Source organism: Gadus chalcogrammus, chromosome 4 (genome assembly GCF_026213295.1).
Source record: "Gadus chalcogrammus isolate NIFS_2021 chromosome 4, NIFS_Gcha_1.0, whole genome shotgun sequence".
In the NCBI taxonomy this organism is placed as follows: Eukaryota; Metazoa; Chordata; class Actinopteri; order Gadiformes; family Gadidae; genus Gadus; species Gadus chalcogrammus.
In genome coordinates, this window is record NC_079415.1 from 2500384 (window position 1) to 2517937 (window position 17554).

The following is a 17554-nucleotide window of genomic DNA, read 5'->3' on the forward strand; positions in this document are numbered from 1 at the left end:
CACAATTAAACCTGCTTGTATAAAACCCAGCAGGTATTACATTGTTATATTATGTATTGGATAGTTGGTAATGTTGTGATTATGATCATGAAGCTAACATCTGGGCTCGTATTTTGTAGTATTTTGGGTATACTAATGACAACCCATAACTATAGCTCTCCCGCATAGCGACCGTACATCCACTGGCTTGCTCAGGATAGGTAGGGTGAGCTACTGCACAAAGCGATGGCACTACTTCCCCTAGTGGTCGGATGTAAGTATCTCACTCTGCAACAAGACTACACCTCATGCCCACTGCACCGTCAGTCAAAGGACTGGGAAGGCGTGGCTGATGGATGGGGGAGGTTTCCAGGGTCGTCAGAGCCCGAGTAGTGTCACAGTGCTTAAATTTGCATACGCGATCTGATTGGATGACGGATCCGTCGCTGCCGAAAAAGTTGAATATTTTTCAACTTTTTGACGGAGCCTTCAGCGCACGGATCCACAATGCATTGCGCGTCCGTCACCATTCAAAGTCAATGGGGATCAGTCAACGGACGGAGGTAGTGGGCACGAGGCGTAACATGTTCTGCTGGGGGTCCCCAACGAATGTCCCGGTATGGGCGTGTCCTTTGTCCCAGTATGGGCGTGGCTTTTGTCCCAGTATGGGCGTGGCCTTTTTCCTAGTATGAGCGTGTCTTTTGACCCAGTATGGGCGTGGCCTTTGTCCCAGTATGGGCGTGGCCGTTGTCCGATACCGCCCTTCTGTGTTCCTTCATTTGAAGAGTTTCACACTTGTTTTTATTTCATATCTGCGTGCGGACGTGGAGATGGGTTGTGACATACGATTGGTTACCAGGCGGCCAATGTCAATGATCCTTCTAATTCTAATTAATTAAAAAATAATAATATACATAATTATTGTTTCTCGGCGACCACTACCCGGTACCACGTGAGTCCCGACCCATAGGTTGGGGGCCGCTGCTCTCACCGATGATTTGAGAGGAGAGGGCTGAAGGGGGCGGGCCGCTGAAGGGGGCGGGCCGCTGAAGGGGGCGGGCCGCTGACGGGGGCGGGCCGCCGAAGGGGGCGGGCCGCCGAAGGGGGCGGGCCGCTGCAGGGGGCGGGCCGCTGAAGGGGGCGGGCCGCTGCAGGGGGCGGGCCGCTGAAGGAGGCGGGCCGCTGAAGGGGGCGGGCCGCTGAAGGGGGCGGGCCGCTGAAGCGCTGCGTGGCGGCGCCGCTCCTCAGATTAGCGGGGAGACGCCGGCTCAACAGAACAGAAACATCTGAACACTCCCCAGTGTCTCTGTGGTCAGCAGCTCATCATGTCTGGTTCTCCCTCAGATGCCTGTGACCTCACCCTGGACCCCAACACGGCCAACAGAGGACTCTCTCTGTCTGAGGACAACAGGAAGGTGACGCGGGTTGAAGAGGACCAGTCGTATCCGGATCACCCAGAGAGATTTGACTTCTGGCACCAGGTGTTGGGTAGAGAGGCTCTGACTGGCCGCTGTTACTGGGAGGTAGAGAGGAAAGGAGAGGTTGTTATAGGAGTGACATACAGAGGAATCACAAGGAAAGGAATGGTTGACAGCAGGCTTGGATGGAACAACAAGTCCTGGAGGCTTGATTGTCGTGATGATCGTTACTCTGCCTGGTACAACAGTAGTAGAACAGACCTCCCTCTCCCCCCCGCTGGCTCCACCAGAGTAGGAGTGTATCTGGACCGGCCTGCTGGCTCTCTGTCCTTCTACACCGTGTCCCCAGGTGGAGGAGGGTCCTCAGACACACTGACACACATCTACACCTTCCAGGCCTCCTTCACCCAGGAGGACCTCCTCCCGGGGGTTAGGGTAGCGATGGTGGGGTCCTCAGCGACTCTGTGTCGGTTGTAGACACACACACACACACACACACACACACACACACACACACACACACACACACACACACACACACACACACACACACACACACACACACACACAGACATACACGCACTTGAGGGGGGCTGGGGGAGGGGAGAGGGGGGGGTTGAGGGTAATCACTGCTCTCCGGTTGTCCGAGGTTTTACAGTTTTTCTCGATTGTAAACACGCAATAAATGGAACTATGCACACTATTCTGAAAACTTGAAGCTCATGAATCAACCAGAAGACTGCAGACTGCCAAACTCTAAGCACTATTCCATTGTCTTCACGCATGTAGAAATTCTAAATCACATTTTTGCAAAACTCTGAAGCACAAATCTCCTCATTAAGCCCACTTGGTTCACCTGGAGACCACTGGCCTTCAGAACGCCACGCCCAATTACCAATTGGTCTCACTCACTGCTCTCCTGTTCAGACTCAACTGGCAAAGCCCTTGAATCATGAGTGAGAGCGTAGAGAGGCCTCAGGTGAGCTCTGCTGGGTTGTAGAGGAGCTGCTCTGACCTGGTCAGGATCGGAGGGGGGGGACAGACTGATGTACATGTGTGGGATGGCTCAGCGGGTCGGGTGGGTCTATGTGTTCTCAGATAGTGGTCATCAAGTTATCTCCCTGTGTGCTTCACCGGATGACCGTCCCCCAACCGATCCCCCTGGGGACTGCCCCGATCTTGTTGCCCCCCCTCAGGGTAGCTGTGTTAGAGGGCCCACCCCGTCCCCAGGTCTGGTGCCCCAAACGTCTCAAAGCTTCTAAGGCTCAGCCTTCCTCTGGGCCCTTTACTGTAACGCGTCAATTTGTATTAATCGTGTTAAAATAAGATTGTGTAACTTGTCCAGTCCTAGTATATATAAATATAAACTCACATATACACACACAGTAACACCCATATAGAAACACACACATGCATATTCAAACAAGCGAGCACACAAACACTACACACGCATATATATGAACACACACACGTACATATATAAAGACACACAAGCGCACACATGCACATATAAACACACATATACACAAGCACACAAACACACGTGCACATCCACATGTATCTATAAACATACAAAGGTTTTCTTTGGCTTCTGAAAGTTGATCTCTATAAACTCTGAAAGGAAGAGACTTAAGACCTTCCATGAGGTTAACTAAGCAGGTTTTTACAAAGAATATATTTCTAATGACGAATGCATTTTAAATATTGATTGATAGTGAATCGAAATATGTTTATACTACAATATTGTGTATGTTTTCAGACGCTTACAGTTTCATAATGCATGGCTCTGATATCAGTCTTATATTAAATATGCAAGTGATCAATTCACGTGCCTGAAAAAGCCTATAAACTGATCACTTTTATTATGAAGGAAATATGCTTCATTACTTTTCTTATTTGAGAAATAGCTTTTCAATGGTAAAAAATCATTTTTGTTTATTGATTTTTTGTGCTTTTCGTTTCATGTCATTTTTTTGATATGTTTGATTATTATTGATACAGGGAATACCTTCGGTGAAGTTTAATTCCTACATACAGGCTACAAAACAGTCTCTAGGCTTTATGTGAAAAAGAAAATGACCAAGCATTTGTTTAAAATTCATTTGAAAGAAAAAGTGTGTATAATCAGCACCCACTCACCTAAAAGACGGAGAGAACATCACGCAATTGGGTTATATCCTAATACATTGTATAACACAACAGTACTTTTATCTATTGCCTGGATTGATATTAATGTACCTAATGCACTAGGTCTATGAAACCAAAATCAGTAGATGCGAATGTATGTCGATGCATTTTAATGCATAGTTTTATAATTGTGAACACGAAAACATACACAGGCCTAATAAAACCAGTTTTTTTGCAAACACAAATGTGTTGTGGGGTTTATTGAAGACAAACGGTAGACACCTGAATGCACGGATGAGATCATATTTTGACAGTAACAAATCATATTTTTATTATATGGATATACATTTGTATGTTTTGAATATGAAACCTTGATGGAAAGACAAACCATTCAAAGTTCAGGTTTACAATAATGAAAACATTTATACTGAAACAGTGAAGAAGACAACAACGCAGAAGTTTTGGAGGTTTAGGTAAATCTTTGCATCTCAGATTCCACACTTAGATAGTTGCTAACATTGCTCAGTGAATAACAGAGAACGCAATCTATAAAGGAGGAAATCAGAAGAGGAACCATGTGTATTATCTCAGCAGAGTGGAAAATGTGTTTGTGATCAGCCAAACATAGATTACAGCTATGTGTTGACCAAGGAGAGGAGCCAATCGCTCTGACAACAATCACAGGAACGCTCCAAACCCCAACGCACCATCACACTGTCCGCCAACACACACACACACACACACACGCACACACACACACACACACACACACACACACACACACACACACACACACACACACACACACACACACACACACACACACACACACACACACACACACACACACACACACACACACACACACAGGAATACACACACCAACACACCAACAGTGACTCAAGTATCCAATATTTGTTTTCTTGTAACCACACCCCAGATGTTCTCATTAGCTGTGTGTGTGTGTGTGTGTGTGTGTGTTTGTGTGTGTGTGTGTGTGTGTGTGTGTGTGTGTGTGTGTGTGTGTGTGTGTGTGTGTGTGTGTGTGTGTGTGTGTGTGTGTGTGTGTGTGTGTGTGTGTGTGTGTGTGTGTGCATCTATGGATGTGCATGTGCATAAGTGCTTGTGGGCTTGCATGTGTGGGTGAGTGTGTGTGAGCGTATGCATGTGTGGGCATGCATCTATGGGTGTGCATGTGCATGTGCATGTGTGTGTGTGTGTGCGTACTTAGTGTGTAAATGTGATAGTGCATGTTCTGTAAGGTGTGTGTGTTAGTGGGTGCATGCATAAATCTGTGTGCATATGTGTGGGCATGCTTATGTGTGTGTCATGTATTTGTGCGTGTGTGAGTGTGTGTGTGTGGGTATGCTTCAGTGTGTATGTGTGTGTGTGGTCATGAGGCATTCTTCTGTGTGTATGCTTTTGCATGCATCAAATTGTGTGTGTGTGTGCACGTGTGTGTTTGTGTGTGTGGTCGTGGGGCATGGTTCTGTGTGCATGCATTGCATTTGGGGTCTAGGGGTGTGTGTTTGGGGTCTTGGTGCTGCTGACCCAGACCAGCTCTGGGTTCGAGGCCACAAGGAGAAAGACCGCCACAGGTTTACGGTCCAAGGTTCTCCTCGGGCGGACCAGAGAGGATTCTGGGTAAGAACCCGTTGAGGCGATGCGTCTGGGTCAGCTGTGACGGAAGGGCTGCTGGCCTGACTCCATCACCTGTGGACGGCGTGGCAGTGCCCTGATTAGGAGCTGAGGTCGTGGTCACTGGAAGTGTTCTGTGTTTATACAATCGTAAACACGATGAAACAAATGGCGGTAAGGAGGAGGAGTCGGCGGGTTTGTTAACGAAGAGGACAGAACACACTGGTTATATAAGACGGTCTCTCTGCCAAGAAAAAGGAACCCGGAAATAGTTTTTGGCCGCGATGAAAGTTTGATACAGGAGAGATAAGGCTTTGTGAATGTCAACATCGCAAGGGGCCGGTCGGGTGTGATGTAACAAAAGCCAAACACACCGCTAGTCATTGTTAGCATGAAGCTCTTGATAAAGACATTAAAAGATACGGTAAAAACGGCTATGGTCAACATGAGACAAGGGTTCTTCGATTCAAATATTTACAGTGATGCCTTTCTTTTTTTCGGGGATCAGTTCTACTTTTAGATAAAGCGTTTTCCACCGGTCCCACTTGAGCTGATCGTCCACTCAGCTCTGGATTTACAGTTTAAAGTGTCTTCAGTAACCATCCACTCTGTCCCACAGACTCTGCACTAATCGAGTTCCGCCGTGAATTAGTTAAATCAGCTGACCTTTCCTATATCTATGAATCAGTCTTAAGGTCATGGTTGTCTCATACGGATTGTCCATCGAGTGCACTTTGAATGCACTTTGTGTGTTCTAAGGGAGGGTTAAAGCTCTGTTAATAAACAAAGTGCGTCTTCCTAGTTTAGGTGCAACAACCACTGCTTACGTTCCCTAATAGAACCCAAAGTAGGACCTGTGTGGACGGTCTGAATGGCAGTTATTTTTGGAAACACACAAACACACACACACACACACACACACACACACACACACACACACACACAGACTAACGCACGCACGCGGACACACACAGAGTAACACACACAGACTAAAACACCCACACACACAAACAGACTAACTCACACACACACACACAAACAGACTATGTTGCTATGCAAAAACCTTGAGATAAACAGTATCTGACCTTAAGGGTCAAGGGGTCAAGTAGGTAGGAACACACACACACACACACACACACACACACACACACACACACACACACACACACACACACACACACACACACGATTTGGACTATGAAAGAAAGAACAATACCGAAACATAATACATACATAGGCTTGATATATACCTTTAAACATGCCTGCCAACACATATTCTGGAAATGGCTCCTATAGTTAGAGGTCAGAGGTTAAACGTAACACATCAGAGGCATCGTAGTCACTGCATCTATCAACAGACAAAAGCAATGCCGCTGACTCACTAACAGAGGTTTGATCTCGTTAAAACAGACTAATCACCTTGTGGGCCGGGCTTGGAGACATGGGGACTAAAGTACCAGAAGCACTATTTTAAATGAAGTAAATATTACAATATCAAATAGTCATATTAATTCATTAAATGTGCATATAGGATATTCAAGGAAGCTTGCAGATTATATTTACTTGCATTTATCTGCGTTAAGGGTGTGAAAACTGATTAAATATATCATAAATAACATCTTTGGAAAATAGTTTGCACCAATGGCGCCGTCTTTTGGCGATCTCACGTTACTGCAGTTATATTCTTACTTTTTATGGTGTGTGGATGCGTGTGTGAACAATGTGCATTTGTGTCCGCATGCGTGTCACCTTCCCGCCTGCGCACAAAGGGACGAATAAGGACCATTTAATGACCCACCACATTAAATATCAGTCGACAGACGCACACAACGCCAAATCCGCAAACGGTGCTTTTTGCGGATAATGGATCGACGTGGACGTGGACACCGGCCTACTGGCCTGCGCGTCGCCGCCGGAGCCAACAAGTGACCAATCATCAGTTGTCTCTTTTTAAAATAGACCTTCATCCGTCTGGCGTGCCTCGCTGCCGCTCCCCATATAGGCTCCATTGAATATTTAAAATGTCATCATCATCAGCATCCGGCCGGCCCTTCGTCAGTGTCCGCTGTCGGTCGCCAGCAGACGGATCATCCACAGCTCGGTCACGTGCTTTCATTTCCCGCCACCAGATCGTCTCAGATGTAGATTCTGTTCTTGCGCTACATGTCTAACTTTAATATTTTCTATGACGGTTGGCGAACGGAAAATTTTACCAAATTGAATTAGGTTCGATATATTATGTAGGCATATAAACAGAAATACTTCTGATGATGTAATGCTATATTTTAAGCTTTACATGAAAAATGGCGAGCATATTGCATTCATTGTGAACAAACTTCATCGTAAATACTATTGGACGGTAATTGTCGAAGTCAAACACAACTGAATTTATGTAAAGTTAAGTTTCTTCTCTGGAAGCTCCTGTTCAGTCTTTTTATTTAACCATGGATGCTAAGCAAATCAAAAATCGATATACAATGTAAGCTATTTAATCAAAGCAATAAAGCTTAAATTTCCCAAATAAAGTTTATTCCACTTTTGAATGACAAAACAGAATTTCACAACATTTAGAATTGATTTTTATTGATAAATGGCAGTAGTAATGTTATATTTTGACCAGTGTAACAGATAGCAGCATAGAAAAAACAGATAAAAGAACAAAAATCCAAAATTCTGTATAAATGTCATGATTAAAAAAAGATAAAAAAGCGACGGGATACGTCAAAGGATAAACTGTCAGGTTTATCCAAGGATTGGTGTATTTACAGCAGCATAAGATAATCACATAATAGCTTATAAAATAGATTAGTATCATCACATTGCGGTGGTTGAATGAGGTGCAGCTGGTAAAAATGCACCCATTCGGTTAAAAGCAGCTCGCTTTACTCAAGATAATCGATATCACTTCTTTTTTATCTTTCAGTCATCAATAATCGATTTCCCGGCGTCCTCTCGAAAGCATACAAATGTGCTCTATTGCACATGGGACACACAGCTGAAGCTTTAGTAGTAGTATTAATAATTATTAATAATCGTCATAGTAGCGATGCAAAGGTCTCCAAAATCAATTGGATAAGACTTTTGTCTTTGGCACCAATGGTATAATGTTTATATTTAAAAAATTTAATATGGCGAAAAAGATAAAAAAATAAATTGATACATAATTGTTGATTTGACCCACGTCACATGACCTAGGGATTCTCCTGACCTCTGAACTCTGACCTCTGACCATCTCGTCCATCACAGGATGACACAGTTGGAGGCTGAAGGCTCAGGGACACTGCAGACAGAAGAGAACACGACAAATGCAAAATAAATTAAGATTTAACGTTAACTCTGAAAATGTAAATTCTGAACAGTCAAGCCACAAGTCAGAATGTGGTGTGTTACAACCGTATGGGGTATTATAATTGGTATAAACACGTTATGAAAACAGGGACTATTATTAGACGACTCATAATAAACCCCCGGTGTAAACAAGCCGGAGAGTCTCTTGCCCGGGAATTGATATCTCTAACGGCCGCTGAGGGACGGGGCCCACAACAACCCGGCCCGGTCCTGAGCCATGCTGCGGATGATTCCTACAAACGAACATTTAATACATCGTTCCCCGGGGGGGGGGGGGGGGGGTGGGGCGGACAAACACTCACAAAACAATCTCTCCCACTCACCAAGGCTCTGTACTGCAGACTGAAAGAGTCAGGGTGGGGCTGAGGGCTTTAAGTATGGTGTCAGGAAACACCTGCTGCCACTGATTGGCCCAAACCATTTTCCCTTGTGTCAAAGGAGGAACTGGACATTGACTTTGGTCATTAATGAGCGACAAGCCCAAATGCACTAGTGAAAAGGGTTAGGGAGAGAGAGAGAGAGAGAGAGAGAGAGAGAGAGAGAGAGAGAGAGAGAGAGAGAGAGAGAGAGAGAGAGAGAGAGAGAGAGAGAGAGAGAGAGAGAGAGAGAGAGAGAGAGAGAGAGAGAGAGAGAGAGAGAGAGAGACTCACCTTGTGGTGTCTGAGGGCCTCACCTTGTGGTGTCTGAGGGCCTCACCTTGTAGTGTCTGAGGGCCTCACCTTGTGGTGTCTGAGGGCCTCACCTTGTAGTGGCGGAGTGTGTTCAGCATGGTGACCTCCCCGATGACTTCTGAGCTGCGGTCCACCTCCTCCAGGGCCACAAACACACCGGGGCCCTGCTCCAGCTCTGGGGGACACGACGCACACAGACACACACACACACACACAGGCAAGCAGGCAGACAGACAGACAGAGAGACAGACAGACAGACAGACAGACAGAAACACAGAGACAGAGAGACAGAGAGAGAGAGAGAGAGAGAGAGAGAGAGAGAGACAGCTGATAGTACATAAACATTGTGTAGCAGCAGGCCAGATAACCTGACAGCACGTTGCCTCGTGGAGAAACTACACAATCTCGGGTTAAACCTACAATTGTCTTTTCACTTCCCTCTACTGAACTACTGAGGACTCATTTACTTTCCTTCAAAGATTGGAACGACACGTGACACAGGAATGTTCAGGAAATATGTGACATATTCTAATGCAATAGGAATAGTATAACAAATTCATCATACTAATTACCTGAATGATGTCGAATTCTGGATAGCAAAAATCATAATAATAAAATCAATATGTAGCCCATAAATCAATACACAAATAACGTTTCTCACTCCAGCATATGAATGATATCCTACAGTATATGCACAATTCCATAACATGTGTTTTACCTGCGTTCACCTATGTCAGAAACAAGCAAGCCTTCTAATAGGGGTCTAAATAAATAGTCTCCAAACGTTAGGAGTCTTACCAGTCAACAAGGCGTACTCCCTGATGATCCTCCGCGTGAGGAACCGAACGATGAGAGCTGCAGAGCAAAAAGCATATGGTTATTAATATGAGGGTCATGTATAACGCCCCGTGCCCACTACATGCGTCCGTTGCGTTATCCCCATTGACTTTAATGGGGACGGACGCGCAATGCATTGTGGATCCGTACGTTCCGTTGGAGCCTTCGTCTCAGTCAAGAAGTTGAAAAATGTTCAACTTTTTGGCAGCGACGGATCCGTCATCTGCAAAGACTACTCCCGCATGTAGTGGGCACGGGGCGTTACGCCCCGTGCCCACTACATGCGTCCGTTGACTGATGTGGGAAGGCGTGGCTGACTGATGGGGGAGTAGTCTTTGCAGATGCATCCGTCAGCCAATCAAATCGGGTTCTTCCCGCTACTTCCTGCTTGTTGCGATGCAAGATGACCCGCTTTCCATGAAGTATCGTCAGAGCCCGAGTCGCGTCACAGTGCTTAAATTTGCATACGCGATTGTTACGTCCCCCGCTAGGGGAAGGGGTGGCAACATAAAACCAGATGTCTTTTGTTAACTGGAAGTTGTTTATTTGTTTATTTAGCCCAGTGCATGGGATAAGTTCCCGTGTAGCAATTAACAAGAACCTCGATCAACCAACAAATAACCATTCGAAGACCCAATATGGCAAGCTTCATATCCAAGGCCAGCTGCCGTGTATGTTGAGCTCGCCCGTGCTTTATCCTCCCGGATCCTCGGCCCTCCGATGCAGCAGCCAATCACGTCCGGGGACCGGCACATCAAAATTAACATAATGGTTAACAAATCACACGCGGGGAAAAACACATGATCATTAGCATGAGCATCGACAAACTGAGGATTTTACTCATGAGGGCGGGGTGTCAATCAGCAACCGTACAGCGATCTGATTGGATGACGGGTTGGATTGCGCGTCCGTCCCCATTGACTTTAATGGGGACGGACGCGCAATGCATTGTGGATCCGTACGTTCCGTTGGAGCCTTCGGCTGCGTCAGAAAGTTGAAAAATGTTCAACTTTTTGGCAGCGACGGATCCGTCATCCAATCAGATCGCTGTAGCCACGCCCTAGTTCATGACGTACCGGATGCAGAAATATAGAACGCATGCGTGCCCATCCCCCCACTCCGGTCCAACAACAATATAAAATGATACCGTAATGCACCTGTTCTTTGTCTTTGGATCTTTTGAACAAATGTATCAATACATGATGAATCACAATGATCGCAAGCAGAGGACCGTGAGAGTTATTGAGCAGCAGATGAACCAGTCCAAAAATCGGACACGTTAACGGAGCACTGAACTAGGCCCCCCGGATGCCATTTGTTTCACTACGACTCCTTTCAGCTGCACACCCCTCTTCCCCAGCGAGATAACGGCTAATAAAACGCTTGAGGTGGCGTTTTGAAAAGAAAAAACGTAATTTTTTTTAGGACATGGCATGAAGGTAATTATGAGCCTTTGATTGATATCCAGACATTTTTTGCGGAGAAACATTCCTGCTCCCCACTTGGAGTGATCGAGGATATCTACTTCCGGGCCCCATAATTTGAGGGACCCGTCCACAGCCCAATAAACCGACTGCAATACCAGGCTTGGCCTCTGAGCACTGGTGGATTCCCGGCAGCCAATGCTCCGTCTATGCTATAAGATGTCTATGGTCATTGGGGCCTGGGTGTTCCCCTGCGCCAATTAGCACTTTCAATAGGAATGAACGGGACGCCATCTTTTAGTCCGCTGTGCTTTCTATAATATGTCCATGGAATCCATGGACATATTATAGAATAATAATCAGGCCTCAGGAGCCTGAGTACAATAAGAGCAGAGAACATGAGAAAAACTGCAAGAACAGAGCCAATAGTAATAGGCTACTGACATTAAAATCAGTGACTCAGGGCATCAGCTAATCAAATGGTCTGCATTTATAACTACTAGTCATTGGTTACCCACACAGCCCGACACAAAAAACAGCAGCCTAACACACACAACTATCAACCATTGACTTATTATTAATTCATTTATTATTAATTAATAATATCATTATTATTATTTTAACAGTCTACCAAAGCAGTCTTCCACCTCCCCCTCTTCCAAAACAGAGGCACATACAATGTCATCACCTGGTAATCTCATGCTAACGTTAACATTACAGCTTCACTAATGACAGATATAAAAACATTGTCATAATGTTAACGTTCACTGACTTTTATAACGTTACGTTAGGTCTTCAGTTCAGATAAACAATCATACTTATTTTAACGTTACATCACTTCTCACACACACGCACACACACAGCCAAGTCTACTGCCAATTCACACAAAATAAATAAGTTCATACACAACATACCATTTATGACCGCTGATCTTCTCTTTTTCCTTTTTGCCGCCTCTAGATCGTTGTTGTTGACGCTTCTGCGTCTGGTCGTACGTCCTGATAACGTCTGTACGTCATACGACGTCTTCTCTGGTGATGCGCTAAATGACTACCGTAATAACTGGTATTTGAGTCTGCGCGCGTTTTTCCCCCATTCAGTGTCAAAATCGGGGACATTTCCGGGGACAGCTTTGACCGGGGACAGATCACCGAAAACGGGGACTGTCCCCGGAAATCGGGGACGTCTGGTCACCCTACCATGGATAGGCCCCCCGATCGGCGTAGGCCCTGGGGCTTCAGCCCAGCCCTGCGCCTATTGTTTCTTAACAAAGGTGTTACTGCGTGTCGTTTTTTGATAACCTCTAACAACCTTACCCTGGCCCAGTTCCCTGGTAGCTAACAAGAGCCTCAATCAAGTAACAAATGTATTTGAAGACCTAAAGGGCAAGCTTTAGGTCTGCGAATGTTGAGCTCGCCCGTCATTTGTTTTCCTGGATCCTCGGCTTTCCGATGCAGCAACCAATCACGTCCGGGGAAAGGCACATCACAATTAACATAATTGTAAACAAATCATATGCATGTAAAAACACATGGTCATTTGCATGGCCATCGACAAACGGCGGGTTTAACCCATGAGGGCGGGGCGTCGGGACTAACGCACACGCACTCTCACACAAACAGGCAGACAGACAGGCAGGCAGGCAGGCAGGCAGGCAGGCAGGCAGACAGACAGACAGACAGACAGACAGACAGACAGACAGACAGACAGACAGACAGACAGACAGACAGACAGACAGACAGACAGACAGACAGACAGACAGACAGACAGACAGACAGACAGACAGACAGACAGACAGACAGACAGACAGACAGACAGACAGACAGACAGACAGACAGACAGACAGACAGACAGACAGACACACACACACACACACACACACACACACACACCACTCTCACACACACCATCGCGCTCAACGCCAATCGGCGTTGAGTGAACGCCAACGCACAGTGTAGGCCTACGCGTTACTGGCATCAAAGATTTCGACACTAACCACATCTTGGTTACTGAAAGCGGTTAAACGTCATAATGGACTGGGTCCTGTTCTCTGTGGGCCTGCATCACAGATCTGGGTGTGATTTCATACCACATGAGGAAGTCTATATATGGTCCTGCCTTCATAGCGGTTTAACCAGCACAGGGAGTATGATATCCGCACGGTGAACTTGATCTTATCAGACACGTTTGAAGCCCTTTGAGGCCTTCTGTGTGGATGATGAATAGTTATTAAATAGTGCAATAGAAACGTCCGGGAAGCATCTCCACAGCTTTACCCTCCTTGAGAATGAGAGGGTCTATGAATCTGCGTCTAGGAAAAAACACCCTGCCTCTCGTCCAAAGTTAACAGAGACAACAGCGCCCTGTGACCGTAAATACGCAGCTCATAAAAGCAGAGTCTGGGAGGAGTATGAACTGGGAGGGGAACTGGTCCAACTGGTTGGTTCATCATTTCCTTGTTACGAGTCGGACGGTTTGTTTTGGCTCACTTCATCACAGCAGGAAGACGACGAAGGTACTGTAGTCCACTCTTATCCGTGATAGACCATAAATATGAATAACTTTGAATCTTATTGTGGCGACACGAGGAGGCTTTACTATTTTATGTCAGTATCTTCTCTATGTTACCGACAACGCCACCTTGAGTTAGGGCCCAAGTACCTATACATTATGATTATAATAATCACCTCTGACGATAAGACACTCGGTTCGTTCAATCAGGGAGGGCGGGAGACAGAGTTCAAAAATAACAAAGCATTTTATTATTATAAACACGGTTTGGCACAAAATATGAAAAAGAGAAGTAAGCCCAACTGGGGAAGGAAGTGGGTACAAGCTGATGCTTACCCCCCAAACCAGGGGTGAGTCCAGGCGGAGCTCGCAGCGGCACACCCGAGCGGCAGCCACACACGCACGCACCGCACCACAGCAGCGGGACACAGGGCTAACAGTTGGAGGCACGCCGACCAGGGGCAGCAGACAGAGCCCCGAACCAAGTCGGCGGAAGTGGCAGCGAAGCAGCAGCAATGACAATTCAGCAATGATTTAGTTAATAAACAAGGAAGGCTCAATTCTCGGTTATGCGTTCCTAATCCCGGTTTTCAGTCTGGTTATTTTGCGTCCCTTCTAAAGAGGGAGAGGGGTGAAGAGTATCGGCGTAGCGGGGGAGACAGCCACCACGCACCATGCGACAAGCAGACTATGCTCTGGTCAGCGGCGGTAAACGACCCCAATACATTGCCCCGATTGCGATGAGGATCTCGGCAGATCTGTGCTCTGAGGTGAGCGGTGAGGGAAACGACCCGGAAGTGGACGGGCCGAAGAGGCAGGAAGCGAGAGTTCAGGAGGAAGGGCACGGCCTACTTTTATCCCCTCGACAAGCAATGATTGGCGAACGGGCCGGAGAGGGCGTGGTGAAACAGAAGCCTGTGTCTAAGTAACCGTGTTGCCTCATACCACTACATTATCAGTAGATTGATGACAGTTGGTGCGGGTAGTTAATGAGCTGGTAGGGTTAGACAGTACAGAGACGGGTCATTAAGGAGCAGGTAGGGGATAGACGGTACAGAGACAGGTCATCAAGGAGCAGGTAGGGGTTAGACAGTACAGAGACAGGTCATCAAGGAGCAGGTAGGGGTTAGACAGTACAGAGACAGGTCATTAAGGAGCAGGTAGGGGTTAGACAGTACAGAGACAGGTCATTAAGGATCAGGTAGGGGTTAGACAGTACACAGACAGGTCATTAAGGAGCAGGTAGGGGTTAGACAGTACAGAGACAGGTCATTAAGGAGCAGCTAGGGGTTAGACAGTACAGAGACAGGTCATTAAGGAGCAGGTAGGGGTTAGACAGTACAGAGACAGGTCAGTAAGGAGCGGGTAGGGGTTAAACAGTACAGAGACAGGTCATTAAGGAGCAGGTAGGGGTTAGACAGTACAGAGACAGGTCATTAAGGAGCAGGTAGGGGTTAGACAGTACAGAGACAGGTCATTAAGGAGCGGGTAGGGGTTAGTCAGTAGAGAGACAGGTCATTAAGGAGCAGGTAGGGGTTAGACAGTACAGAGACAGGTCATTAAGGAGCAGGTAGGGGTTAGACAGTACAGAGACAGGTCATTAAGGAGCAGGTAGGGGTTGGACAGTACAGCGACAGGTCATTAAGGAGCGGCTAGGGGTTAGACAGTACAGAGACAGTTCATTAAAGGTCCCATGACATGCTATTTTATGTATTCTTTAATATAGGTATTAGTGGGCAACTAACACAGTATTCAAAGATGTTCCTGAAATTCAGCCGTGGTGCAGAGTTACAGCCACTCCGAGCCAGTCGCACATTGAGCTTCCCCCAAATGCGCTGTTTTAGCGTCTGTAGCTATAATGCAAATGAGGAGGAGCGAGGCGGGTCAAGGAGGAGGGTGGGGGTGTGGCCCTGAGCAGCTTGTAGCCACGGTACCATGCGCTCTGTTTACAAAGGATGTATCGCAATGGCGAGCCACAGCCTTTAGCCGTGTTCTGTAAATATTCTAGAACACACGGGAGTCCTGGAGCTCTATATCTAAATATTATCATATAGCCTACATAGATATCTATATCATATAATATATATTATCACGGCCTAAAGCTGTGTGAGCCGATATTATGAATCTCAAATAGCCGTGTCGGGTTCTCTGACGTTCCTGGTTCTTCCACGTCCACATCAATGTGAAGTAGACTGAACCACGACAGGAGGAGAAAGGAATTGTTGCCGGGCAGCGCTTAGGCACCTCCGCCTCCGGCGGTGGTCCCTCAGCGGGGCTCAAGCGGGAGACATTCGCCGCCAACAATCCCTTTCTCCTCCATGTTCATGTTCTTGAGGGAGTCAAAGCCAAAGTTCCTTCCCCCCAATTCATTCTCAACCTTGGCTGAGATAACCCCCTCTACGAGTCTCGTTGTAGAAATACCAGAGACGAGAGTCCGACGTGTTATGCTACGGCCACACCAAACGCGTTACTCGCGTTGGATAACGCGTGTAACGTGCCTAACTTGACGCTTGATCATTGTGTGTCACAAAAATGGTTCAACGCGCCTAACGCGCCTGTGGCTGCGCTGGATTTAGGAGTCCGAGGTAGGAAACCCAAACGCCGCCGTGATGGGTGCATGATAGAGCTTAGATCGGGTTAGATTAAATAATCTCAGATATAAATAACAATAATCGGGTTAAATAACTTCACATGGTGTGTCTGGTGTGTTTCCAGCATTCGTAGTGTTGATCAGCAGAGAAATAGTCCGCCAAGACGTTGAGGTCGCTTAGCAACCAGAGACTCTGTCCATGCAAGTGAACGGAGCGTTCACTCTTCGTCATAACTATCAAACCAAACATCCTTCACATTCACCGAGCGAACATTATGAAAGTAAAATGCACATTTCTCGCTAAAAATGTTTCCATAAACGCATTTAATGGCGTAACTATGTTACTATTTCCACCCAGAATAAAGAAAGATGTCGGCCGTATGCTTCTGTGCAAGCGTCACTACTCTCTGCCAGTGACGTCGGGTCAAGCTCCACGCTGATTGGCTATCGCGGCTAAGCATCACGCGTTGGAGCGTTGAAAGTTCAATTTTTTGAACTCCGGGCGTAGGTGCGTTAGGTGCGTATATACGCAGATCATACGTGGCTAACACGGCTAAAATGTTGCTTTAGCGCATGTAACGCATCTACGCAGCTCATACGCACGTAAACCAATGGTTCACTATGGAAAAATTGCAGATTTTATACGCGTCTTACGCGAGTAACGCGGTTGGTGTGGCCGTACCTTTATGCGCCGTAACACCAAAAGCAGAATGGTTATCCAAATAACAAGGAAGTGTACAACACTTGCGTTACAGTCCTGGAGCTCTATATCTAAATAATATCATATAATACATAGATATCTATATCATATAATAAATATTATCACGGCCAAAAGCTGTGTGCGCCTCCAGACGATATTATGAATCACAAACGACTTTGTCGGGTTCTGCGACGTCTCTGGTTCTTCCACTTTCACATCAACCTGAAGTCGACTGAACCGCGCGCTGCCTGCGGCCGGCTGCCCGCTGCCGGGCGATGGTGCCTCGCGGCAACCGGCGGCATGTCGAAGTT

The 17554-nt window shown here is 46.5% G+C and overlaps 1 protein-coding gene and 1 long non-coding RNA gene across 3 annotated transcripts in view; one reads left to right on the forward strand and one right to left on the reverse strand.

Moving 5' to 3' along the window:
- LOC130381811 (NLR family CARD domain-containing protein 3-like) overlaps positions 1–17554 on the forward strand; it is a 119455-nt gene that overhangs the window by 7597 nt on the left and 94304 nt on the right. The window lies entirely within an intron of this gene.
- Positions 7786–12885, reverse strand: LOC130381832 (uncharacterized). The gene is made up of 4 exons (XR_008895480.1): positions 12357–12885; positions 9980–10036; positions 9253–9356; positions 7786–8442 (listed from the first exon to the last, which is right to left on the reverse strand). It is a non-coding gene; the product is annotated as an uncharacterized LOC130381832 (long non-coding RNA).